This window comes from Carassius auratus, chromosome 47, assembly GCF_003368295.1.
Source record: "Carassius auratus strain Wakin chromosome 47, ASM336829v1, whole genome shotgun sequence".
Classification (NCBI taxonomy): Eukaryota; Metazoa; Chordata; class Actinopteri; order Cypriniformes; family Cyprinidae; genus Carassius; species Carassius auratus.
Window position 1 is genome coordinate 3961622 of NC_039289.1, and position 27652 is coordinate 3989273.

At 37.0% G+C, this 27652-nt stretch overlaps 1 protein-coding gene across 2 annotated transcripts in view; it reads right to left on the bottom strand.

Annotated features, from left to right (window-relative positions):
* Positions 1–27652, bottom strand: part of LOC113064820 (protein phosphatase 1 regulatory subunit 29-like) — a 100550-nt gene that overhangs the window by 40024 nt on the left and 32874 nt on the right. The window contains exon 2 of one of the 2 annotated variants that reach the window (XM_026235766.1): positions 22998–23212. The exons of the other annotated variant lie outside the window; for it this stretch is intronic. The gene's annotated coding sequence lies outside the window, so the exon portion shown is untranslated. The remainder of the gene's footprint in view (positions 1–22997; positions 23213–27652) is intronic. 2 annotated transcript variants of the gene reach the window in all.

The window sequence follows — 27652 nt, forward strand, 5'->3', positions numbered from 1 at the left end:
CGTCAATCACTGCGTGAACAAGGCGGGGCTTACAGAAGGTCAGAGACTCAAGTCTCAAGAAGAGGATTCAATCAAGTGAGACAACATGGACAAGACAGTTGGTCCGTGTATGTTTTGATCATTTCGGTTTATGGCTTCAATATTTCATTCGGACTTGTGGGCGGAGCTGAAACGCTGCTTTCATCTGATTGGTCGAATCGGATCGGTTTTCATCTGACAGCCTTCAGCTGAAATGTCTGAAACTACACTCACTGTTAATTAGCATAATATTTGAATCAGATGTAGCTGGGCACATAATTCGTGCTGCTGAGACCTGCAAATTATTTCTAGGTTGTAGTATTGTATGAATATTGTCCCACTGATAAAAACAGTGCAAATAGTTCTGTCCCTTTGGATAACAGTGAAGTGGAAATTAAAATCAATAATAGACTGAACAGTTCCATGTCTGTAACATTTACCACTCTCATCTTTTAAGTCATAAGGCACTAGGTATGTGTGTGTGTGACATTAATAAATAATTGTAAAAATGAATATAGTTACATTTCTAAATAAAAATAATAAAATTAGCTCTATGCTACTCAGTGCTCATGCTGCTAAGTGCTCCTGTAGCCTACCCCAGAGCGCCCTCTCGCTGCTGGAGACGGTAATGTTTTCTCTTGGTCTTGAATAAATGTGACAGATAGTCCAGTGCGACTTATATGTGTTTTTTTCCTCGTCATGACGTATTTTTGGACTGATGCAACTTATACCGAAAAATACAGTTAACATTATTATTATTATTTATTATGAGAGTAATTGACACAGACTAGAACTTTAATGTTTCACCCAATTCAGCTCATATCTTTAGACTCGTCCGACTCGTGTTGCTTGTATAACTGGCCAGACTTACCTTCCCAAAAAATCCTATTTAATTTTATTTCATAAATTTAACTATATTTATTTCCACTTTACTGTTATCCAAAGGGACAGAACTATTTGCACTGTTTTTATCAGTGGGACAATATTCATACTATACTACAACCTAGAAATAATTTGCATGTCTCAGCAGCACGAATTATGTGCCCAGCTACATCTGATTCAAATATTATGCTAATTAACAGTGAGTGTAGTTTCAGACATTTCAGCTGAAGGCTGTCAGATGAAAACCGATCCGATTCGACCAATCAGATGAAAGCAGCGTTTCAGCTCCGCCCACAAGTGCGAATGAAATATTGAAGCCATAAACCGAAATGATCAAAACATACACGGACCAACTGTCTTGTCCATGTTGTCTCACTTGATTGAATCCTCTTCTTGAGACTTGAGTCTCTGACCTTCTGTAAGCCCCGCCTTGTTCACGCAGTGATTGACGTGGCGCGAGGGCGGGGACACGTGATCGGCTCGGAATGCATTTTCAATGTGCACATTGAGTTTTGCTACATTCATTGCGGGACACCGAATGAAAATGCAATCGTAAGTGTCTTGACTGTGAGTGTTAATGCAATTAAGAAAAATAGCATTTAAATGATCATTTTGAAACAGTTTTTGCTTGAACATGTTAGACATATCTAATCATTTTTGTAATACATTTTCATTTTAATTTTGCAACTTATAAAGCGTTAAAATTAATATTCATTTTACATATTAAAACTGGTGTAGTAAATGGCAAATGAAAATTAGGTAATTTAATTTTCATTTTCATTTTGCACCAAACGTTGCACAGATGTATTGAAAAATGTAAATGTAAATACAGAAATGCATTGCCATTTTACATATTGCATTGTCATTTTGCATATTACATCCCAAATTGAATAATGCTACCCATATGCTTCCATAGCATCAACACCAATGGGATTATGTCACAATGGGAAACATCGTTCTGAATTCCAACTACATCCATTTGTTTTCACTGTCTGTCCTTTCTCCTACAGGACGAGAAATGTTTCTCACACTAGTAAGTGTCCTCTCCTTGGATACAATCTTTGGAATGCTTGTGTTGTGTCCTGCATGAGAAGAGCTGAGTGAAGAAGTGCAAAATAAGTTTGAGTGAATGACAACAATTTTCATTTTAGGGTAAATTATCCCTTTGAGATTAATGCTTAAAGTATATTGACTGAACAGTACTAAAACCCCACTCAACTTTGACTATTCTGATATTTTAGAAGATAAATGATATTCTTATTAACAGAAAAATGGGCCAGGTTATATAACATCAAAGCACAGGCATCTTCGTCTATCAGTGTTATTCCTTCCCTCTCTTTGTACGTCCGTAGGTGTAATTTTAGCCATTACAGAAGCTTTCCAAAGGCGTTCGTGTATTTCAACGCTTCTGATGAAAGTCTCATTTAAAATAATAGCCACCTTCTATCGGTCTCCATATTGAGTATTCCGCCCACCTTCCTGGTGAAAATGGCAATTATTGACTATTGGCGGTTTCATTTCCGCAAGTCATTAGTATTCCCAAACCCTATTTCTGACTGTAGCCAATTCTGAATATCTGTGTATCTGTCTTTTTGTTCCTGTGATGTATTCTCTCCTCTTTCTCCACACCACAGCCATGTCAAGGGAACCCAAGATGCATCTAATTACAGCAAGACAGCAGCTTCATTAGCCAGGAGTCCTGCTGAAGAGATTTACACTTCAAAGGACAGCAAGCAAGGGACAGAGAGAGAAAGAGAGAGCGCTGGGGGGAGGATGCTTAGAATGACAGAAGCCAAGAGAACAAGGGCTAAAAGACACCAACTGCACAAGGGATACTAAGGATTGGAACGCAGATCATAAGGTGTGAACGTTCAGTACAAGGGGAAAAAATAAAATGGAAAAAAATAGGGATTGGAAACTGTGTAAAAGGATAGTTCAAATTCTGTAGTCATGTACTCACCCTCAGTGCTCAAAGTGGGTTCGTACGCAGTTAAAAGAAAAAAAAAAGAATCTAAATTCTCATTTTTTGCCACTTCTCACATGTACACAGCATAGCAACCGCCCAGCAACCAATCAGAACAACCCAATAATTTCATAGCAAAGTGCTAATAATTACCAATCCAAACATATTAATACCTTCGTAACATCCAATCAGAACATGGTAGCAACTTCATAATGCTGAGCCAACAACCAATTTCAACACCTTAGCAGCCAACAATACCCTAGCAACCACTCACAGCCCACAGCAACCCCATGGAAACATCCTAACGGCCAAGATAAACATCTTAGCAACTGTCCAGCAAGCAATCAGAACACCCTAACAACTTCAAAGCAAAGTGTTAATAATAATAACCAGTTCAAGAACCCTAGTAACAGCATAGCACACCCTAAAAACCTCAAAAACTAATAAACAATCCAATGACTTCACAACCACATGGTAACAATCTAGTAACCACCAAGATATGGACAAGCAAACATCACTCACACGTCACTCAAGATCACTCATGTTTTAAAAACCTAAGTCTAATAAGGCTGAAAATAAAGTGCTTACTGTTTTATTTTATTTTTATTATTTTATTTATAGTCAGATTTTCTGTTGAGGAAGCTGCCCTGAATAAGCAGAGAAAACGTTCCCTTGTCGAAACCTGAAAGTGTGGAAACAGGATGAAGGCCCGTTCGCTAATGATCCGTCATCCGTCATTCCTCCGCTCTTTGTTCCCGCTTCGCTTTTATTTCTTTCATCCTCCCATTTTTCAGTTTACAGCTTCTCGGCAGTGCACTTCTGCCTCTCTTGTCTTCTTTTACAGTCCTGCGAGATTTAGGAGCTTTTGATCAGATTTGTTAGGGGCCTATTCTGTCATTCTCTCACTTTTACTCTCCTTTCTTTTTCTCTCTTGCTTTCTTTTTTATTTGCCTATTACTGATTGGTTTTGTGTTTTTAATTCCTGCATCCCAGATACTGATGAAATTATTGCATGCATTGTTTCAAGTGTGTCTCTTTCTTCCCTTATTTAGTGATCGAAATTGCAAGAGAACAAATTAGCTCTTTTTCATGGCAGCCGATTTATCATTTTCAAAATAAACTTTAGTAATGGGCAGCCCATAACTACAGCGAACAAAGATTGTGGTCATTAAACCAATTTTAATCACCATGATGAATCCAATCTACTGAAATTACCACTCATAAATATTATTTATCAGCCATTAAACTGTATTAAGTGCAAATGAATGGAGAAACGGTCCCTAAAATTTTTGTTTTTGCATTATTATTTTTATAAAAATCTGTTTCACAGAAATCCACAATTTTCCCTTCAAAAATGAAAGCAGAAATTGCTATAAAATCGATAAGTTCTGTCAATAAAACTGGAGCAGCTGGTCGTTCAACACTACACAATGGGGTTTGTTCGTGTAGCTTTATTATGAGTCCACGCACGCTTATCTCTCACTGTGTGAGGCGGTGTGTGCGTCTACCCACAATTTTCTATGCATCAGCAGAGTGGAAGGAGTGCAATGTAAGGAGCCTTGCTCTTTCCTTCCTCGTCTTATCAGTCACTCCCTCTCTCCTCCTTCCTTCCTTCCAGTCGTGACTGGCACAGCTCCAGCCACCTACCTCCACAAGAACTGCTCTTTGACTGAGAGGCAGGAACAGAGAACGAGGCGCATAAAGGTCTAAACAAGCATTAGGCCACATATTCAACAGATTCAAAGATGTAAACCATTGCTGAGAGGTTGCTCTTTCTTAGCTCAGGACAGTTATGACTCATTTAACAGGGTCATATAATATTTTCTGTGGTCCTTCTGAAATAGAAAGAACTTGAGGTACTATAAATACACTGTAATTTGACTTAACTAAGCAAAGAATGAACAGTTTTGAATGTGCAACTTTTTACCATCAAAAAGATCAACCAAATTAAGACTTGTACATCAATGATGCTTATTGGTTGATCAAAAACTTGGTAGCACTTTATTTTACAGTCCTGTTCCCCATGTACATACTATGTACTTATTATAGTAATTACAATAACTATGTCATAACTAGGTACTAACCCTGAACCTACCCCTAAACCTAACCCTACCCCGTGTAGTTACCCTGTATTACCAAAACCTTCTTAGATAAATACACTGTAAGTAGACTATAAGTACATGTAAGTACACGTACTGTAAAATAAAGTGCAACTAAAACTTTGTCTGCCAAAAAAATTGGAATAGTACTATTAAACCAACCCAAAAATAACTAAATAAATACTTTTAACAACACAGGTAAAAGCTTTCCAAAAGTCAGTCAAAACCCATACTTATGCTCATCTTTGTTTGTGTGTAGCACCTACTGCTCTGCATATAATTCCTACTGTTCACAATGTAACAAACTTACGGTTAAAACATACTTGTATTTTAAACAAGGTTCCTGATCATTTTATTTTAAATATGTTCTTAACACTTTGAGCAGCACACTTTGGTACAAGCCATTCTGTGAATGTTTTCCAAATGTTCAATGGCTTTGCAAAGAGGTTGTAACAAAAGCTGTTCTGCCGCTGCATAAACAGACAGTTTAATTCTGAGAGACAAAGAGAGGGTAAAATTGGCTGTGATAAATAAAAGAGGACTGTGATTGGCACAAAGATAACAAATGAATAAAAAGTACATGCAGCAAAATTATAGATCTCTTAAAGCAGAAAATAAAAATGTAATACAAATTTAGGTAGCACTTTATTTTACAGTCCTGTTCCTCATGTACATACTATGTACTTATTATAGTAATTACAATAACTATGTAATAACTAGGTACTAACCCTGAACCTACCCCTAAACCTAACCCTACCCCATGTAGTTACCTTGTGTTACCAGAACTTTCTTAGATAAATACACTGTAAGTACACTATAAGTACATGTTAGTACACGTAAAATAAAGTGCAACCAAAATTTAAGTGGAAAGCATAACTCAAATAAACTGGTCTTAGAAGTATTAAAATAAAAAGGTTTGAATTTATATTTTCTAGATAAGCCTACCCCTCACCATCTCTTAAATACAGCCACTTCATTCGTGCCATTTGGGAGCTTCAAGGGATTCCCAATTACACCCAAATGAATATTATATATATATAAATATATATATATATATATATATATATATATATATATGCATTCTCACAAAATAATACTACTGAGAAATGAAAAGACCAGGGAGAAAGGAAAACAAGGATTCGGTGGGTTTGCAACAACACACATGGTGGCTGAACTTGGCAGTTTAGTTTTAATAGACTTCGCCATGGGTCACTGTTGTAATGAGCGCATTGTAGAATGAAACAAGAACACAGTGTTGGAGCTTTCCATTACAGCCATTCATCTCGTTAACTGTCACGGCAACACAGTCTAATTTAAGCAAAATACACCAACCCTGATCGCCATGTTGCTTGGTAACTAAAACAGTGCCCTGGCAGATTGCCTCTATAAAAATAACAATTTGCTTTGACCTGTGATGAAGAGATATGGATAGAAACTTTTTAAGAGAAATGGCAAACAAAGCTGGCATCAGTATAATCATAATTTATCAAGAAATTGTAATATACTGAATCACTGATTTTATTTGTATTTATTTTTTGTCCATTCATATATATATATATATATATATATATATATATATATATATATATATATATATATATATTATATATATATATATATATATATATATATATATATATATATATATATATATATATAAAACCATAGTATAATGGGTTTATAATGTTGTGAGGAAGACTGCGCTTATATACTGACATGTTTTTAATGGTGGCTCTCAAAAAAGAGGTAAAAAAATGAAATGTTTACAGTAAACGTATGTTTGTTTATGATGCTTCTTTGCATAAAGCTGAGCTCAACTTTGTCACGTCGCCAACTGTCATTGCACCTTGCCAACTCTACCTGAAAATGATTGACTTTCAGTTGCTTTGCCACTGAAAATGGCTATAAATGTGAACATCTAAAAAAAAGTCAGTCCACCTACATAATTCTGCATATATTTAAGGGGTGAAATTGAATCGTGTCTGAGTGTTCATAAAAACAGCACCATACCAGCCTGCAGTCTGTACGCGATGAACCGAATCTGAACTGCCATACAGACGGTAAACAGCTATTGTTTCACATCCAGTCAAGCATCTCCACGGCCTCTGGTTTAAAATGATTAAGCACTGCATAAAATGGAACAAATCTCCCTGTCTGGCTGACAAGCCCTGCTCGATGTATCATACACCTGCATTATAGCATTCATTAACCGCAGCTTGTTTTGCAGTGTGGAAGAAATCTGCAGGGAGAACAGGCAAAGGATTTAGTCTTATTAAGCAGCGGTTGGATATCCAGCTGCGCAGTTTTAAGATCACTACAAAGGATGGTAATTGTAAGGAGGCCTGACAGTGGAGAACTGCTGGTGACTGCAGAATGAACCTGCCGTGAGCTTGGTGCAACCTTACCTACTGGATCACTCGCAATCAAGCTCCATTGAATGCTGGGAATGCTTTGGTTGCTCAGAGATTTTATGGAGCTTAATTCAAGTATTAAATTCATGTCCTAAAATTCCTTTAAAAAAAAAAGGGGTTACAAATGAGTTAATTGTGGATATTTATACAAGTGAACAGAGCTATAAAACTAATGTGGAGAGCATGGCTCAAAAATATTTTGTCTAATCAGACATTAATAAATTAAATTAGATATACTTTGGACACTTTGTGGAAAACTTGTGATATTAAGGAGGAAGAGACTTAAAGGAATAGTTCACCCAAATCTGATCTGTCCATATTTCTCTCCTGATTCAGGTAAGATGACTTTTTCACTGAAGAAAGCAGCATTATGGATACAGGACATACATTTTAGCCAGAATAAATCGCTTGATGAAACTGGAGTCATGTGTATTACTCATTGACTATTGTGATGTTTTCATCAGCTGTTTGGACTCTCATTCTGATGGCACCCATTCTCTGCAGAGGATTCACTGGTGAACAAGGAATGTATCGCTAAATTTCTCCAAATCTGTTCTAATGAAGAAACTATACAAGAATGTAATTGTATGTCTAGTACTTAGAATCATTTTTCCAAGGTGTTTGACAGATTTAACAATTTTGTCCCCAAAATGTCTTATGCAAACACTTACACATAACAAAGATCACAATAGCCTCATAGTAGCTCTTTTCCTCAATTTCCGAAAACAAAAAACAAAAAAAACAACTAAAGCCCCTTATTACGTTTATTCCACAGGATTTAGAACAGTGTGAGAAAGATAGAGAAGAAGAAAATGGCCACAGACAGGGAGAAGGTGAGTGTGTGTGTGTGTGTGTGTGTGTGTTCAGCTTAGGTGTCTCATGGCTGCTGATGTGTGTGTATGAGATTTGGAGGTAATCAGGCATGGTCCAGGTTTAGCCACTAGACAAGTAATTGGCCCCAGCCATATCAAATGTCACACACATACACATTGCCACACACACAATACATTCAATACAGATGAAAAGAGTGTTTCAGAACATCACCTGACCCCACTGCTCACTTCCTGTGACTCTGAGTCTAACCTGAGACATTCACCTGCATACGAAACAAACTAATGCATGATTGGCTATCAAATACTGTGAACTGGTGTTGTTCTAGTAATCGAAACAGCAAGGTAACCAGATTAAACATGTTAGCAAGTATCATTACACTATTATACTATTATGCTATTAGCGATGCAATGCACTAGTGTAAGTGTGTGGCCACAAACTGAAAAGTTATTCTAATTAATAGTTTTTTCAAAACTGATTATAAGTAGTATAAACAGCTCTTAAACCCATTTTCATGTATAAAGTGAATATTATCTATTTGAAGAAGAGCCAGTGGTAAGGTTACAAAAAAGGCGATAACAGCTAGCAGTCTCCTTGCCGAGTTAAATGCTCTTCACCCATGACAAAGTCACCCTGAGCTAATCATTGTGATTCAGCTCAAAAGGAACAGGAACAAAGAATGATTCAGACCACAAGTGGCAAGCCACAGTCCTAAAATAATTTCGTTATTACTCAGTGGTCCTTAAAGGGGTCACCGGATGCCCATTTTCCACAAGTTGTTATGATTATTTAGGATCTTAATGAAAAGTCTGTAACATAGTTTGGGAAAAAAAATCTCAATGGTAGTGTAAAAAACATTTTTTACCCTGTAAAAAACAGCCTTTTTAAGAGCAAGCCGTTTTGTAGCATTTTCCTTTAAATGTTAATGACACCACAAAGACAAGCATCTGAGATCCGCTCACTTTGAGAATGTGGTAAATATTTTAGCAGATTAAAAAATAAAATAAACACTGGGTGGATTTTTATGACTATAGGGTGGCTGTGTACACACACTGCCAAAACACATTTCAGTTCAACAACTTATAAAAGTGCATGTAGCAGCCGATGACCCCTTTAACGAAAAATAGCAATATTTTTCTCATTCATGTGCACACTGGATCAATCATTCTACACAGATGGGAGGTAATTCTCTTAATAAAGGTGTTTTTTTTTTTCTAACAGATTATTTCACCACAAACAGCTAAGGCTATAAAATTGCAGAAAAGAGACATAGTCTGAACTTGGTGCTTTTTTGTTCACATTTTCTGAAAAATCATCTATGCTAACACTGCTAAATTGATATGTGTAAACAAACTCTGTAAAATTTAGCATACACAGGATCAAAGCAGCTAGAAGAGACCTTACAAACTTACAGTTTTTAGTAGTTATATTTCTGAGTGTGTTTTCAAAACAAACTAGATTTAGCAGTAACAAGCTAGTAGTAGGTTAGCATGACAAAGTGCTATACTGCAGCTTTCTGTCACAATGCCCTGTTGACAAAAAACAAAAACAAATACAGAATATACTGGTTAGGTATGTTTTGAAGCACAACTACTGGATTAAGCTGGTCCTTAGCTGGTAATGAGCTGGTTTAAGATGGTCATATGCTGGTCCTGAGCAGGAGCTAGTTGCTTGGACCAGCTTAAGACCAGCACGTGACCAGATTAGGACCAGTTTAAACCATCAGCAATTCAAAACATACCTAACCTGAATATGCTTGAGTTAAACAAGGTGCAGCGCACTTACAGCATTAGCAAAACAGTCTGAGGTAACAAATCAAACACATGCTCTAGAAATATTTCTAAAAACGGAATTGTTTGTTTTAGCAGAAAGACAAGAAATATTAATGTCAAGAGTTTTTGCTCTTATTATTGACCAATGTATCAAAGTGTCATGTCACAGTTTACTATCACAGCATAATGGGCTAACAGCATTAGCCAAACAACCTGAGGTAATAATCAAACAGACTCTCCTTAAATGTCTCCTAAAATGGAAATGAATAGCTTTAGCAACTGCTTGTTTAAAAGTAAACAGACAAGAAACATCAGTGCCAACAGTTTATGCTGTTTGGTGTAAGCTACTATTGAGCAAAATAACTAAATGCTATATCACAGTTTGTCACAACATCTTGCGCTAACAACATTAGCCAAACAGTCTGAGGTAATAATCAAACAGACTTTCATTAAATGTCTCCTAAAATACAATAATTGTCTATAACAATAGTTTGTTTTAGTGGAAACAGACAAGAAACATCAAATACCAAAAGTTTATGATGTTTGGTGTAAGCTACTATTGAGTAAAATAACAAAATGCTAGAGCAGTTTCTGTCACATCTTGCGCTAACAATATTAGCCAGACAATCTGAGGTAATAAATCAAACACAGTCTTATAAAATGTCTCATAAGAATGCAATAAGTTGATAAAGCAACGTGATCTCATGAGAATACGTGTGTATTTTTACGTTAAATGTGGTTCTACCAAACGTACATTTACTTACATTTTCATGCACATAAAAAGTACAACGTAGACGTATTTATAGCAGTAAAACGTACAAATACTTACGTGTTAGCAGCTAAAAAAAAATTAAATAATCTAACGTAAAGTGTGAATTTATATGAATTCCCATGTATTCATATTAAAATCGACACTTTAATGATTTAAATCTGTTGTATTTAATTATCATATCAATAAATGCTTTTATTGAATTTATTGAAAGCAGTTTACTCATCTACTTAATAGGAAATACAATTTCTGTGCATGCTGCAAACCATAGATACACAAAAGCACAGCATAAAATTACAAATCACATCCATTTTATTTGTTTGCTGTACTCCATATCTTTAGAATCCAGATGTTTGCAAGGAACATATCCATATCAATCGATCTTCATCTTCATTCTCAGCAACAGCGTCCGTCACAGTCAAAGTCCACACTCGTTATGATTCGAATTTGAAAATAGCGCCAGTGCGCCACAGGAACGTTACGACATGGTTTAACGGCACTGATATCGAACTCTCAACCCTGCCAGCAGGGACACTGGACCACCATCTTGTTCTCACATAATTCGTCACAGATTGCGACATGTCGTGTTTCAGTTGATAGACATTTGAAATCTGCGCCAGTGCGCCTTCACGGAGAGAAGATAGACTCATAATTTCATGGATTAATAAATTAAATTCTGCTCTGTACCCTGTAAACTATTACCTCCAGAGAGGACTGGAACTCATTATCATTTGAACTACTTTTGGTACCACTTTTGATATTTTTTCCCAAAAAAAATGATTAACATTATGTTTGTTTGGCTGTTATTTGTTTATTTATAACAGTAACGTTATGTAGTTTTAAGAAATGGTTATGGGTAGGTTTAGGGGTAGGTGTAAGATTAACGTTAGTGGCTCAAAGTAACGTTTTAATGTTATATTTTTACTAAAATTGTGTTTTATTATGTTTTATTCTTTTAACATTCTGTATAAAATGGGTAGGCTTAGGTTCGGGTGAGGTATAGGAATCTTACATTTATCAAAAAAAATATATATATAAAAAGGGAAAATATACATAAATATTAAAAAAACTAATTAATCCGATACGCATTGAAAAGCAGCTTCATGAGCAAATTTCTATGAATAACTGACTGGTCAAAGAACACGTTCTATCTGTACGTATTTGAGGTTGTTTTTATGTAAATTTCGATACGTATTGAACCTGGTATTATGTCCAGATAATAAGTAAATGACACTGTAAATACGTAAAGGCACATACGTATTGGACAGTTTTAATTTACGTCTAAATATGTTCGTTTTGATTGTGAGATCAGGCTGGATAAAGGAAGGTTGTTGTTGTTTTTTTCCCCAAGAAACAATGACAACAAACTTTTTTAATTGATGCTGTTTGGTGTTAGCAAATAATGACCCAAGTAACATAACCAAACGGAGATGTGTATTTGTTCATCAGCTTTTAGTAAGCTGCCATAAACTTAGGCAAAGCATAGCATAGCATAGCATAGCATAGCTAACTCATTTTACTAGCTAACTTGACTGTATTAACTTTAAACGACAAGTAACTTATAGTTTGATTAGTTACAATTTCTCCAAGTCTGGACAAAGCTAGGCATTTACTCCATGGCCTGTTCCTAAGAAGGAAATTGAAGAATTTAGACCACATTGACTTTTCTGAAATACTCCATTCTTCTGTCTCCCTGTTCATCCATCCACATTAATGAAGAAGAGGGGCAGAAGAGCACACTGGGCAGAGGTGGGTAGTAACGAGTTACATTTACTTCGTTACATTTACTTGAGTAATTTTTCGGGGTAACGAATACTTTTCGGAGTATATTTAAAGATGGGTACTTTATACTCTTACTTGAGTACATTTTTTGGGAAAAATCTGTACTTTTACTTCGTTACTGTGGGCGACGCCCCTCTCGTTACTTTATCTTAATGCAATAAATGCTTCAGTTTATTCCAAACGCGCCGTCTACTTTTCTCTGGACAATGAGCGATGCCCATTCGCGAATGATTCATTCTTTTGAGTCAACTCTGTTCAAAGGCTTGATCAAACCAGTCGGCAAACGAGTGAATTGGTTCATGAATCAGTTTGATTGAGTCGTTCAGTTCCATGCTGCACGCGCTGAGCTCTGAAGCGGTTCACTCAGAGTTGTAACGTTTAAGAATATTAGCAGCGTTGAAAACGTGGCTATGGAACTTCACTGAATTGAAAGCTAATCTGCAAAGGCTATTATTTGCTTGCGGTGGAGATCCTTATTAGATGAACGCGTGTGCTGTCTACTGTTTAACAGGTAATAACTTGGGCTACATTCGATTACAGTACACGATACCACTGTGACATTAGTTTGTTGTACGTGTGTGGCTTATAACAGGTTCAATTCAGCTTCCAAAAGACAAAGAATAGCCGATTAAGATTTTATTAATTTTAATACAATCACACCAGTGCGAGTACGTTCAGCAAGTCATATCATCAGCTGCTAAACTCAGATCTGTGATCGCTTGCTGGCGCTGAGCCAGAGACAGACGCGTTTTTACAGCGCTGCGCATTAACCAATCACACACGGTTCTGTTGAGCTTTTGAATGCAATGGCCAATCAGAGGTGTTCCGATGAGTCATCGCTGAAATGCCGGTGCTTCCTTCACTCGCTCACTGACTGATTACCTCTTTCTGCCGAATTCTCTCGTCAGAAACAACAAAGTGCAGATGTGTGTACGAATCTATAATTAAGATATTGATTTCACAGTGTTAACAGTTTCAGTGATTTTAATGGTAGTTTCTGAGAGTGAATGAAATCTAGACTGTCAGTGAAAATTATGTTTAATGTAAATGTTATTTGCTCTCTTTCTGAACAATGAAAGATTAGTAGCAATATTTATATCACATTAACTTTCAATGTTAAATTCACATTTAAAATAAAGTCAGTCATATTAAAAATATGTTATGGCATGATACCTATATTTGTTACTTAAACAGACAGGGTTTTATAATAAATTACATAAATTGGATTAAAGGCTGATGAAATATATACATTTATACACACACACATACATTACTTACATTTTTTGTCTATATATCTATATAAAAAAAGGCTCCGTATATATGACCCAAAGTAACTAGTAACTAACTACTTGAGTAGATTTTTTATCCGATACTCTTTTACTCTTACTCAAGTAACTATTCAAGACTAGTACTTTTACTTTTACTTGAGTAAATATTTCTAGAATTACTTTTACTTTTACTTGAGTAAAGTTTTTGGGTACTCTACCCACCTCTGACACTGGGATAGGCCAGCCCCACATATACAGCCCTAGACCCAGGTGGTAATTACCAAGGACCTTGCCAAACTCTATTACTTGTCTCCATTTCCTCCATTCCATTTTTTAGCGGAGTAACAATTTATCTTAGACACTTAGTGTGTCAATCGAATGACAAAAACATGTTCTTTAAAATGTATCTCTCTCATTTTTGCCAGTTTGTTCATGTCTGCCAATCCCACCGGTGCCCATTACTGAGTGAGGATGACAACAACAGACTTTTCTTTCAGGGTGCTAAAATCATCTACAATCGCACTTTACAACAGAAGTACTCACATACACACCTAAACGCCAGGATAGACACACACACATACACTCGGTTCTCACAACACAGACCATTACATTTGACCTTTTTCATAAAAAGCCTCCTTCGAGAGCTTTTCACTCAAGACTGGATGCTTCAGGACCAGGTCCATATGCCATTTTCTCCTAGTACCCAAAGTGTCTATTAATTCGCAGAGCCTTTAATTGGTTGGTTGGGTCACTCCTTCCTCGTTGTGAATGTTAAATTGGCTGTTTGTTTGGTAATAACCTATAAAAGTAAGTAGTAAGGGAGCGGAACGTATATCAATTAATGCCTCTTTCCATACCTTTCACCTTTTCCTCTCCCTGTGGAGTGAGGAGAGATTGTGGATACGCATGCTAATTATTCAGTGTAATGATTAGTCCCTCTAGTTAAGAAGCAAACACGCTCAGCATTATTGACGGCTTGGCCAAATAGGTGATGGGTATATTACAGAATATAGGTTCGCGGGTGCGCATCCGAGTACGGAAGACATCGTTCACATCATCCAAACTAACGGAACTCTGACATCAATCGAACCCGGGTGTGCACCAAAAGTGCTAGTGTCAAAGCACCTTAAGTCTTCAGTGGCTGGGGTATATTTATAGCAATAGCCAAAATTGCTATAAAGATTTCTCAGATTTCCAACCCAATCTCATGGCAATTTGTAAATTTTTCACAAGGTGGCTTATTCGTACAAATTCATATGATTGTTGCCAAATTGTACGTATTTTACAAGTTGCACAATTCGTATGAATTTGTACAAATTACCTACACCTAACCCCGCCCCTAAATCTAACCATCACTGGGGTTTAGACAAATCGTATAAAATCGTACGAGTGAGGTCGTACAAATTCGTACGAACAAGCCACCTCGTAAAATATGTACGAATTGGCCGTGAGATAGCGTTGGATTTTCAAACAGTTGTATTTTAGACAAATATTTTTTTGGACCAGGGTCACACATTGTAAATAAATAAATAAATAAATAGTTGTATACAACCTCATCTATGGTTCTAATCCTTTTTACTTTATTACAATTTCACAATTCTCTTGAATAAAACATAAATATAAAGCTCTATTGAACTTTGTGAGGCAGTGGGGGAAAAAACAAGCTTGCAAAAAAAATATTTATTTGGAATAACAGCAAAATCAAATAATACTTTTTCTTCAAGCATCAAAATGCTTTTAAAATTCAGTTACTGTAGATGCTCAGGATTTGATGTCATATCTTCACCACAGGCCTGAGGAGGAGGGGAAAAAAGGCTTTTTCCTTCACGGTAAATGAGAGGTTGAGGGGAGAGAGGAGGTTAGGGCCGAGGGGAACTAATGATGAGAAATCAGCGTGCAATCTCACCGCCCTGAAATGACCAGCTGATGAAAGCCAGAAGAAACATATAACATATAATAGAGATGAGGCGGCCACCCAACACCAAGTGTTAATAATTAAATGCATGCAGTATCTGTTCAATCACTTGCTCGCTCTTGTACACATTCTCTGATCTTGTAGAAAAAGTCACAATAAGTATATTCTAAATATAATCATTAAGCGAGAAAATGTATATCAGGAATTCACACATTTCAGACCATCTTTTGATCATCGGCTCTCGTAAGATCTAGTGCTTCTAACAAACTTTCAATGCATAAGTGAGGGAAAAAACATCTCTGTATACTAGCCAAGGGCTCAGACGTTATGTTAACAAGTTACAGGCCAAACGCAAGTTACAGTCTTGTTGCAAAAGCTTTTATAATGTTTGAATATTATATCTTGGTGGGGATATCATATTTGTTGTTCTTAAATTAAGCACATTATAAACACCATGAGACCTGTGATTCCCCTCTCTCAGATCAGGTCCGTGTTTTCTACAATAATACATAAACCTGTCCACAAACAAATTGGAACACATTGCCTCCTTGCCTTACAAGAATTACTTCTGTTTTATTTTACTTGTTTCTGTTCATACACACACACACATACTGTACATACATATGCAAACTAAATGTAAATGTTGGAAATGTATTTTATTTATTCAGGTACTGAGTGAATTAATAAGTCAAAGATGATGGATAGAAGGATTGAATGGTAGAAAGATAAAACGATAGAGATGCATTGAGCAGCAAGATCACAGCACATCTCAATTCTCACGAATATGTGTTCTGTGTCCTCACGTCCTTTCGAGTTTCGTTCTTTCAAGGCAGCCTGGGGTGAACAGCCTCCACGAGAACTCGAGTCTGTTCTTTGCATTCTTGGATTTGAGAAACAGCCTTTTTCTCTCTCTTTCTCTGGCTATCACTTCCAAATTCATCTACTTTTATGGCCCCAGCCTTGTTCCTTTCTCCTCACCTCGATCCTTTCATTTTAATCACCTGCCCTCTAAACTCTTATCAGTCTTTTCCTCCTCTCATTTCCTCTCCCATTCAACTACCTTTCATCCACCTGACTCATTCTTTTACTCCCCTGCCATTTGCTCCCATTCAATGCTGTAATATTTCTCTTTCTTTTTTGTGCTTTTTTTTAATTCCAGGAGTGTGACCAGACAGGTGATGAGAACACAATCAGTGTTGTCAAAACCAGGACCACCCACTGACTGAACAAACCAGCCTGAAAATAGCCCCCTTAACCCCCTGCCACAGAAAAAAACACACCGCTCCACATCTGCATTATTGCATGCATCCAGTAAGAAACGTCTCATTATGGTTTTGATGTGCCACCATTGTGATCATTATCTCCTCCTGTTCTTGCCGCTTTATTTCACCTGTTTTTGAGAGTATTAATTGTTAGACAAACACATACAGAGAAAAATACGGCCAGGACTTTTTGGGGGAGTGCCAGTCACACTTGTTAGTGTGCCAGTCGTGACTAGCAGAAGCGAGGGAAAGCCAGTTATAGAGTGATCCTAATACAGTCCAGGATGACGTGATTCCCTCAGCACATGATAAACTAAATAATCATAAAAACAACTATAAGCTCAAACTAAAACTAAATTATAGTGCACAAAAAATATACAAAAATATAATAAACAAAAATAAAACCAATAACTAAAAAAAATAAAAATAATAATAATAATAATAATAATAATAATTGTGTCAATTAGTGCATTATATTTAGCAGCCAAAAAAAGAAAAAAAAAACATTTAAATAAACTAATAATAGAAAATTATACAATTTCAAACTAAATTCAAACGAAAAAAATTAGACATAAAACGAATATAAATAATCCGGTTTTCAAACTTGTGAAACACGAAAGGAGATACTGTGCAGAATGTCCAAGCTGTTCGTTTCTATCCAAAGAAAGTCATTTGTGATGTATAGCCAAGCTCCAAAATGAACAAAAGACAACTATAAATCATACAAGTTCCATATGACTTTTGCCGTATTTTCATATGGCGGCATGCAAAAGCCTAAATTTTATTTATTAAAAATAAGAATATGTTTTAAACATCTTTCCCTGTAGCCTACACTTACATTTTTTGTGTAAAACTGAATGTGTGGACTACAACAAGCTGCTCTGGGACCAGTTTATCAAATTACTAATGATTTTCAGGAGCAACTGACCCCACATCAGTCTTCAATTCTGCAGTTTCCGTTTAATAAGAGTAACAGTGCAGGGATCAGAGTGCTGGGTAATATGGTCTCTGCTTGTGGTCAGCAGAAGCACAGCTGTAATTTACAGCGACTGTTTACCAAGTCAAGCAGAATTCAAGAGGTCGAGTGGCATCTTCAGCTCAGACTCATCTGGTCATTAATCACTTTGAGCTGATTCGCTCCAACCCAAAAGAATGACTGAGAACAGCAGGACGAGAGTCACATGCAAGCCACAGATGTCTGAGATGTATTCTACCCCACAGCTACCACCGAATGAACTGGATTGATTTTCTGCATTGCTGGTTTACAAGATTGTGCTATTTTTGTAGCCTGAGACAGGCCGTTCACACAAGACATGTCTGTGCTATTATTTAATTGTCTGTGTGTATGCATAGGACATCCTCTGTAGATGGCCATTAATTATAAAACATGTTTAAATATGGGACAAAATAATAAAGTTCTCTGCATTCACTGAACTGGTTGTAATAGACCTGACAGAAATTGAATAAATCTAGCAATCATTAAATTCATTTCTGATAAATAACTCCTTGCCGAAGTAATATAGACACTGGGTTCCTAGTAAAGATGAAAAAGCAGGTCAATTTAAATGATAATAATAACCAAACTGGAGGCAAGGTAAATGTGTGTAATTCAAATGCTTTTACCATGGTTTCAAAAGCATATCAAATCCAAGCTATTTATGTTTTTTTTTTTTAATTGTAGAAGCTTTCTGTTTTAGGAGAAAGGTTATGAACCACTGGCCTACAATTTTTAGAGAGAGAGAGAAAAAGAGGGAAAATGAGTGATGCATTTCCCCTTAGAAAGTAACGATTTAGGAAAAGCCTAAAAAATAGAAGACATGCAACACTGAGCCAAGACACACATAAACGTTCAACCAGTGAGCGATCTGCTCAAGCACATGACAGGTGAGGATACATCACACTGAATGTGAACTTAAGTGGAGGGCCGGTCAAATTTTCCATCCTTCCTGCTTCCTGTCGTCTCATCTCTTCTCTGGTTCTCTAAATCCCGCGGCTCAGTGGAGGGAGTACTGTACTGTATAATATGCAGCATCATGTAGCAGTAGGCAAAAAGTCCTGCAGGATTCAATAACAAGAAGCTCATGCGATTAGCGTGACGCTAATGCAGATGAGCCACTGGGGTGGGGAAGCCAGAAAAGATCCCCCATCCCTGGAAACCAATAGAGGATGCCAATTCACACGGATCTGGCACTTTCCTTTTCCCTCACACCCCAATGTTTAACAGCAATCGTAGCTCTGGTGCTGTACAAGGTGAAGACCCCGATAAAGGGGAAGTGCAAGCATTTGGCTGGAGAGCCGAGATTGAAGGGGGAAGATGTAAGATAGACGTTTATTGTAGAGAGAGGTTGGGTGTATGACAAGGTTGTCTACATGCCCGAGTTGCTGGAATGGGGAACTAGCACCTGGCAACTACATCTGGCTAACCATTGACTAGAGAGAGATGGAATATATTAGTGTGGAATCCTAATGGCCGTGGGTGGAGCTCTGCCCAGCAACTCCCTCTCATTGGTCCCCCGAAAGGTGTCTTATCCAATGATTGAGCAGTAAATGGAAAAATTCCACCAGGACTGGCAGGGTTCCACTCCATCAGGCTTGGCTCCGTTTCCCACACAACAAACAAATGAACGAACAGCAAAACAAGAAGTAACCCACTGCCCTCATTAACAAGTCTCAAAGGAATTTTGGTTCGAAGAAATGGACAGGTCTTTATAATGATCGTCAAAATGGTCTTTATCGCTCCAAGTCGAAGAAGTCCTTGGTAAGGCGTCCAGGTAACAAATGCCTCAGTGAGCCTAAGAAGTCAGGACAGAAGTAGAGAGAGCATAGGAATTGGCCACTAACACAATACTATACAAGCCCAAATTTATCTTGGATAACCCAGCACACACACACAAAATCCCAAACAGTCTGTCCGAAAGCCCCTTATCTACGTTGGAGCTGCCGAGAAATTAAACTAGCATGTATCGGCTGTTCCCATCAGAGCCATACGCATATGCTCGACTTGCCAAGCAGTCTCTCATGCAGCAGCACGCATTCAGTAGCACTTCATTGCACAAGAGGCAACATGTCGCCAAGGCAATCTGGGGTGCCGACAAGTAGTTTGACAGGAGCATTGGAGTATGGTAGGAGATGGAGACGATGAGAGTGAAGAGAAGGCACTCATACACTCAAAGTTGCACTGCTTTCCAAAAGGCCTACTGGATAAAATCTAGTGTCTGTTCTCTAATTTAACTAAATGATTTTTGTTACTATAAAATAAATATATCAATTATGTCATTAATGACTCACCCTCATGTCGTTCCAAACCCGTAAGACCTCCGTTCATTCAATTTTTGTGATTTAAGGCAAAGTTTTTTCTATCAGTTAGCTTTGAAACCAAGTCTTATTTACAAGGAAGCAAGTTGATTCAACAAGTCCTTTTTAGAAAGAACTAATTACTGGATTTGCCGAAGCTCACCAGGTTATTGGCATCAAATCACATGAAAGCAAAATCAAACTGAGCTTGGTAGCTTTTACATGTCAGTCAGACCGTCTCCCTTGGCAATACTTGGCCAGAACAGCCTGAATGTGTACCAGATTTTGTGCTGACATGTCAGGAAAAGTCAGGCTAAATCTGGGCTGGTACCTACAAGTTCCTTGCATGCCTACAAGGGTTGCTCAACAATCTATTGCTGTTGTGTCTTCAGCGCAGTCTGGTGCAAGTCACAATGGTGATCGATCACTGATTGACCCTTGCAAAGATGTAAGCAACCAACGACCATTCTGTTTTCAGCCCACTTGTTATTCTACAGTCCCTGTAGTAAGTGTACCTTCAGTTGGGATAAAAATCTGATTGGAATGTTTTTCTTTTCACCTGTTCTCTCCTGGCCCATTCCTTAGGGACTAATTGAATATATTTTCAGCATGCACAATCCAAGTTATTGAAACGTGGACTGATTGACGTCTATACTACAATGACTGGCCCTTTGGTTCTGAACCCTCAGGAGAAGATACAAACTCATTCAAACAAAAGAAAATCCTTTGAGGAAACTGGAGCTAAGGACAAGCAAGCAAACAAATTCTGCCTCCTGGAACCACATTGAATCGAGACAAACGTTAAAAAGCACTATAAAACACAGCAGAAAATGAACAAATTTTGTGTTCTCGCTCAAGTGAAATGTTTACCTCCACCTTACGCAGATACAAGCCATTATTGCAGCCATGAAAACGTAGATTAATCCCTTCATTACTTACAATGTGGATAAATGAGGTATATTAGGTTATTTAATCTTGATTTAACTTAATTTTCTATTGCCATTGTGCAGGCTGTCTCTGGAACAAGAAACACAAGAGATTTTATTGGGCGTTATATTACAGAAAAAGTTTTTAACACATTTTTCTTCTTATTTAAGGAGGACTACTTCACGACAGTGTGCTAAAAGTGTGACAAACACACTCAACACATGCACATACACAGACTTAAGTACGGTAACACTCCCCCACTGGCTGGCAGACTTTCTCTGTTGGACCACAGAGTCGGAACACAAATCACAGCAGGAGAACAGCAGGGAATGTCTGGTGATTTCTGAAGTAAACTCTGTTTGTGTTGAGCATCAGACAAAAAAGTTATTACCTGACTGCCTGACAAATAGAGATATAATGACAAAGAGAGAGAAATATATGAGGCAATGTGAGGTACTCATATCCAAGCAAATTGTATGATTTTATAGCATTTGTTCTTTTAAAGGTTTTTATTAATTATTTAAAATGTATTCTAAATTACCCAAAATAAAATGACCTTTTAATTATTTCTTAGAAATTATTGCTCAAAGAGTACACAGGCAGATAGATGGGCTCAACATTTTTTCATCTTTGTGTGTGTGTGCTTATTCGCGTGTTTGGGATGTTGCCATGACAGAAACCTTGAAATTCCAGTTAAAGTTTGAAGGGAGTATAGCCAATGTTTATGCTATTAAGAAAGTTTTTGACAATTTTTTGTTTTATAAATAAATGTTTGTTTAAAAGCAGCCTTTGATCAGCATGTTATTTTACCGTTACGCCCTTACGACTCCGATGACGTTTTGTTCCGTCCTCCATGCCAAAGTTCCAAAGGAGCGAAGCAACTGGATTCGCGAGACCACAAGATTTGCCTGTCCAACAGTGTTTCAGGTTTTTCGTAGATTTATTTTTTTGTTTCACAAAACAAATTCTTTTCATATTCGACTTTAAAAGAAACTGAATATTCACAACAGTGCTACTCATACGTCGGTTGTCGTTTACAGTGGTGTCCAATAGGGCTGCATGATTATGACTACAATTTTAATTGTCGATTATTTCCTTGAAATTGTAATTGCGATTATTAATTACGATAATCACAATTTACATTTAATTATGTTTCTGCTCTTGTTTGATTCAACTGCATGCCATATTTTCACATGAAAGAAGCTGAAAAAACTCTAACTGAAAAACCTTTCGTGCTTTTCTATAGTATTAAGTCTCAAATATCAAATATACACCTAATTATTTTCTTCATTAAATTATATAAAAAAAAGTACAAATGTGAAAGGTATTATAATGTTACACTAAAACTAAAACAATGGAAAAACCCTTTCGATAACACGTAGAAAGAAAAAAATGCATCTTAAGCATGCAGAATAACATAAGTGGACTTTCAATGATTAATTGCCACTTCGAACGATTACGTAATAGTGGCATCCACAATTGTAATCGCGATTAGTAATTTTATTAATCGTGCAGCCCTAATGTCAAGTATCATTAATGTCAACTAAATCATTCAAATACAAGCCTCTTTGCAAAAGCTAATTATCTAAGCAAATTTGTGTAATATGTGTAATACAAAGCTCAGACTAAAATGATTGAGCACCATTTGCAACTACATGCAGAATAATATGCAGAGCAGTAAATGCTACACACAGAAACGGCACAACATTTAATTTTTGCACTATTATAATGGCGATGTTAACGTGCAATAGCATCTGTTCACTTTATATTAACAATTGGTTTGTGGTATTTAAAAAGTTCTTACCTTTTCACTCTAATAAATCAGCATTCAAAGTGTTATTTGAACTCCCCTCTGATTATAGGATATTTTGGATGGTTCCGGTGGCTTCTTGTTTTAGTAGGACTCCGCTGCCACTTTTCAGAACCAAAGGTCACTTATGCCACAGTAACAGCTTTGTTTACTTAGATCTTCACAACCAACCAGAGAAGACCCTGCGTTCAAAACACCCAAATCTTCCACTGAGGAAAGATAGAGGGGGAAAAAAAAGAGAATTTGATTACATTTAAAAAAAAACAGACTCCATGCAATATTCCAGGCGATCTCAGTTTGTTATCATGCACACACAGACACACTTCAGACACGGCCTGAAGATTTGTCAACAGCAAAAGACCATCAAAACTGATTTTTTTTTTCTTTTTTTTCCCTTTTTTTTTTTTAAATCCTTAGCATATAAGCAGTGATTTTTCCAGAGTACAAAGCATGTGCAATCACGTCTGCCAGTAAACATAAAAAGATTTGAAATTTAGATGGCAGATGAGAATGAGAGATGCTTTCATCTGAATGAATACTTGATGAGTAGCAGTAACATATACAAATGAAAGAGAGTAAAGAGCCAGATTAAATTTTCTCAGGCGAAACCGGCCTATTTAAATCAACAAATGGAAGAGAATTTACATTATTCGCTACACTGCCTGGCCTGCATCTAACAGACACAATGAAAGAGAAAAAAATGGACTAAACCATTTTACTTAACCTTTTAAATGTCTCCAAAGGTCAGTATCAATTAAAATGTCATTGAGGTCAAACAATTTTAACAATATTTGTGCTTAACTATTTCAAAATTTGTGTAAAACAATACACAATTTTTTTTATACATATTTAATATTTAATTTATAAACATTATACAATTAATATTTGAATAAATAATATTATACATAAAATGACATATATGAAGAGAGGCTTAGTGAGGCAAAGCTGATGGCCATTTTATTCCAAGTGTAATTTCCAGAAAACACAATAAAAAAAATATAGACTACGGTAAATATATACACTGTGGAACACGGACATAAAAAAGTTTGGAAGCCCAGAAGTGACCATAGATGAAGAACCATCCAACTATACACATATGTAATTCACATCACATGTTCTTTCATCAACCAATGTGACAGGCAGAAACAGAAAGAGATCAAACTATTATTAGATGGAAATTGAAAATGGGTGATATAATTTGAAAAAGGCAGACAGATATGAAAGGAAATCAGAAAGTCAGAACAAAAGATGTAAAATTAGAAACAAAGAAGGACTGTATAATAAGCATCAGGGTGTGGATGAGCTGCATTTCTTTCTTCTTTTGTGCACAAGTTTTTTTTCCGAAGTGACCACACAATTAATTTCCTTTTTGATATCTTTTAGTTTACCAAAAAGATTTATCAGAGCTCTTCAAACTGATTTAGAGAAAGAGAGACTGACAGACAGATAGACTGACTTTGTGCAAGAACATACCACTATATGGCAGGGGTCAGCTGTGATTATTCAAAAGCAGATGAAAACAAGCAGGGCAGGATGGAATTGGATGTGAGCGAGCTGAGAAAAGATGAAAATGATGTTTCGATTCAGCGTGGCAGCAATCAATGCGGAGCAGAGAGCCATGACCACATGGAGAGGCAACGATGAATGGGATTTAGAAGGAAAAATAAGTCTATGACAGACAGGAAGTGAGTAACTGAATGACAAACAAAATCAAAAGGAGAATGCACAGACTGTCGGCCTGAATGAAAAGAAAAAAAGTGATGGTATTGCTGGCCTGAGACTCAAACCCACAACCTTAGGATGAGAGGACAAGCTCTCTAACCACTAGGCCACAACTTCCCTCATTCCCCCTGAAAAAGACCAAAGTATTCTACTAAGAGAGAAGTTTTAGGAATAATTATTACACGGTCAAAAGATCTGTAAACATCTATCTATACTGTACAGATATATGTAATCTCAACTGTTTATTCTAGACTACTACAATGATATGAAATGCAGAACAAATAAAGTCTAATGCTTCTCGTGTGTTTCGCCTGAGAATAAGACCCCTGTAATCTCAAATATGTCTTCTGTAGAGCTTCAGTGACATATTAATATCACAAACTGTGAGCAGATTTGTGAGTAGCAGAGGGCTTAATATTTACCTCTTCAATGCTGTCAGTGGCAATCACCCGTACTTGCTATTTACCCTCTGTTATTGTCGATCTCTCCCATTCTCTTTCAGCACTCCCACTTGTCGCACTTGTCTGTTTATTCTTAATTTCCCAGTCCAGTTCTTCTGTCTGCCTCAGAAAGGCCCAAACATCAAGTTAAAGTCTCAGAGGACAATCTCTCTCCTTTTGCTATGACTGTTTGTGTCACAACAACCTCTCCATCTTTCTCTCTTTTAACAGTATCAATTGGCTCGGATGTATCTTCACACCAACTGCTGTGCAGTTAAATACCTGTGTTTTAAAAAAGTCTAATTATTTTGCAAATACCTTACAGCGAAGTGATACATTTCAATATTTTCATCTCACGGGGCCAATTTTTCCCACTTAGTTTGATGATCGAAACATTAATGAGGTTTCATCGAGATAGTTAGCTATATTTATTTTTTCTTATGTGGACGTTATGAGCATCCAAGGCCCCAGAGATCTTACGTAAGTGGGATTCATTGAAGAAAAAAAAGTGTAATGATCATAACGAACAAATTATTTTGTTTGAGAATACTATCCTTTTATGGCTTTAAGGAAGATATCTAGTAATAGACAGACAGAGAGACAGACAGACAGACAGACTGACAAACACAGACAGACAGACAGACACAGACAGACAGAGACAGACAGACAGAGACAGAAAGACAGAGACAGACAGACAGACAGATAGACAGACAGACAGAGACAGACAGACAGACAGACACAGACAGACAAACACAGACAGACAGACAGACAGAGACAGAAAGACAGACAGAGACAGACAGACAGACAGACAGACAGACAGAGACAGACACAGACACAGACACAGACACAGACAGACAGACAGACATACACAGACAGACAGACAGACAGATAGATACACCTGCTTTTATGGCCCCAGTCCTTGTTAGATAATAACATCGGCCATGGATTGACCTAATGTTGTAGTCCTACTATAAACTAAAGGCTATTTGGAAAAGTTTTAATTTATGCTTATCAAACTTCATAAGTGTTATATTTTCAGACTGTACCTGTATCCATGCTTGAAGGCCAACAGCTTTCCCATCTAAGCTTTACCGTGTTTTTTTATGCCCCTACACACCTGCCTCCACATCCAACCACTTTGTGCAAACTTACGGAAGACCAAGCATTACTTTATCGACAGCTAGTGCCGCAAAAATACCCACTACCCATCAAATCTTGACGTCAAGAATGAAGAAAGATCCCATTAAGATTGTATATGTGCCTAATTACAGTATTGCAGTAATGAAAGCAGGTGGTGTAGTCGACGATGACTCACAATGAAGTGTTCAACGGGCTGTAGCCAGAGGGAAGTATACAGTATCAATCTAAACAAACATGCTGTGATTGAACATCAGGCTTTAGAAAATAAATCACCCCCCAAATTGATGTTTCATTTAAGGATATGAGCAAGAGTGCTATACCGTCACTTCACAGAGACTTCAGAGGCAAATAGAGTCTTTGAAGATGGGTCAAGTCCTGCTGTTTCACCTTGCAGATAATAAATAGATAGGTATGATTTAAAGCTTTGTTTACCTAAAAATGATGTTTGTATCGCAGATTAAAGCGCACATTTTTGACTTTTCATTTCTTAGGACATTTGATTTGAGGAGCTTTGATTGAAGAGTTTCTTAAACTTTATGTGGAAGGTCTTTGTAGATGCTTTTGAGTTTTTCAGTACATTCATCACAACAAAAAACAACTATCATATGACCTTCATCCTGATGACTTTGAGATGTTTACTTGCTGGGTATCATGTAGTAGCTACGGATGTCAAGATGTCTCTCTATTCTTTTTGTTTGTTTCTACCAGACTTACAATCTGTTCTTTACCCAAGAGACAAGCATTGTCAAAATCATCATGCCTACGTACGTGCCCCCTCAATATCGGCAGTGAGGGGATTTCACGTGGGTCGAATCACTTCCTGAAATGTTGGGATATCTGGTTGGAGAGTAACATGGTATTTGCAGATAAAATTGTAAACTTTGGGTCTTTTATTGATTTGTACATGCTTTCAGCTTGGCTATGATGAAATATTGTGTTTATAAGATGCACTGACTATGAACTGGTGTAGAAAAATCAATGAAAGGTCAACACGCAGACTTTCTTACTGCAGTGCCAGATGATATTCAGCTGCTTGACTGAAATAAACACTTACCAAAAAAGATAGGTAGCAAGAAGTAGTTACTTTTGGGAAAGAAGATGAACAACTTTCATTAACCTTGGCCATGCTAATATGCAATATAATTTCAGAAGGATTCAGAAGCAGCTTTTCAAGAAACAGATCTCTACGGCATCTGGAATCATGAGGTTTAGTGAATTTTCCGCTCTGACAGGATTTGCACACCCACTACATGTTACAGCGTCTTATACATCCCACATTTGGCAAAGCTAAAATACCATTATCACTTTTCTGGTGCCATATGTCAGTCATATTATGAATTCATAAGT